This window comes from Penaeus japonicus, unplaced genomic scaffold (assembly GCF_977035675.1).
Source record: "Penaeus japonicus unplaced genomic scaffold, GWHDUDI00000001_assembly GWHDUDI00000040, whole genome shotgun sequence".
NCBI classification, from domain to species: domain Eukaryota; kingdom Metazoa; phylum Arthropoda; class Malacostraca; order Decapoda; family Penaeidae; genus Penaeus; species Penaeus japonicus.
In genome coordinates, this window is record NW_028234442.1 from 6,377,175 (window position 1) to 6,378,329 (window position 1,155).

The following is a 1,155-nucleotide window of genomic DNA, read 5'->3' on the forward strand; positions in this document are numbered from 1 at the left end:
TGTTCCCCTCTCTTCCCCATCCCCCCTCTTCATCCTCTCCCCCTCTTCCACTACTCCCCCCTCTTCCCCTCCATCCCCCACCCCCTCTTCCACTCCCCCCCTCTTCCCCTCCTCCCTCCAACCCCCCTCTTCCCCTTCCCCCTCCAACACCCCTCCTCCTCTTCCTCCCCTCCAACCCCACCCCCCAACCCCTCCATTCCCCTCCTCCTCCTCCTCCTCCTCCTCCTCCCCCAAAAGTTTTCGCTCGTCTTCGGTCCCAGAGGAAGAGCGAACGGAAGAAGGGGCAGGTTCTGCTGGCTGGCGGAGACGAAGATGGCGGCGGCGGCGGCGGCAGAGGCGGAGGCGGCGAGATTTAGTGTCCACTCGGACGGTGTGGGGAGCGGACGTGTGGCCGAGCGAGCGCGCGCCGGGTGACTTCTTCGGCGGTAACGCGTGTTTGTGTTGTGGCTGGGTGTGTGTGTGGATTGTGTTTTTGTGTTTTGTTTTTGTTTTTGTGTTTGTTGGGTTGGTTGGTTGGTTGGGTTTGTTTTAGTCTTGTGGGGGGAGGTTTGTTTTTTATTCTATGTGTTTTTTTTTCTTGTGATTTCGTTTTTCTTTTTCTTTTTTTTGTTCGCCTTTCTTTTCATTTTTTTCAATTCTTTCTCATTTTTCTCCCTTTTTTTTCTTGCCTTTATATTTGGCTGCTGTTGTCTGTCTCTGCCTCTCTCTCACTCGCTCTCCCTCCCTTCCTCCCTCCCCTCTCCCTCTTCCTTTCTGTTTCTTCCTTTCTCTCTCTCTCTCTTTCTGTCTCTCCCTTCCTCTCTCTCTCTCTCTCTCTCTCTCTCTCTCTCTCTCTCTCTCTCTCTCTCTCTCTCTCTCTCTCTCTCTCTCTCTCTCTCTCTCTCTCTCTCTCTCTCTCTCTCTCTCTCTCCCTCCCTCCCTCCCTCCCTCCCTCCCTCTCTCTCACTCTATCTCCCTCCCTCTCTCTCTCTCATTCTCTCTCTCTCTCTCCCTCCCTCCCTCTCTCTCTCACTCTATCTCCCTCCCTCTCTCTCTCTCTTTCTCTCTCTCTCTCTCTCTCTCTCTCTCTCCTCTCTCTCCTCTCTCTCTCTCTCTCTCTCTCTCTCTCTCTCTCTCTCTCTCTCTCTCTCTCTCTCTCCCCTCTCTCTCTCCTTC

General features: G+C 54.1%; 1 protein-coding gene across 5 annotated transcripts in view; it reads left to right on the forward strand.

Moving 5' to 3' along the window:
- Nucleotides 1–341: 341 nt before the first annotated feature.
- Nucleotides 342–1,155, forward strand: part of LOC122250869 (uncharacterized) — an 84,882-nt gene continuing 84,068 nt past the window's right edge. For 3 of the 5 annotated variants that reach the window (XM_086534171.1, XM_043012562.2, XM_043012566.2), the window contains exon 1: nt 342–425. The gene's annotated coding sequence lies outside the window, so the exon portion shown is untranslated. Of the gene's footprint in view, nt 452–1,155 lie in introns of all 5 variants that reach the window. The other 2 variants (XM_086534172.1, XM_086534173.1) reach the window with 2 other exon arrangements.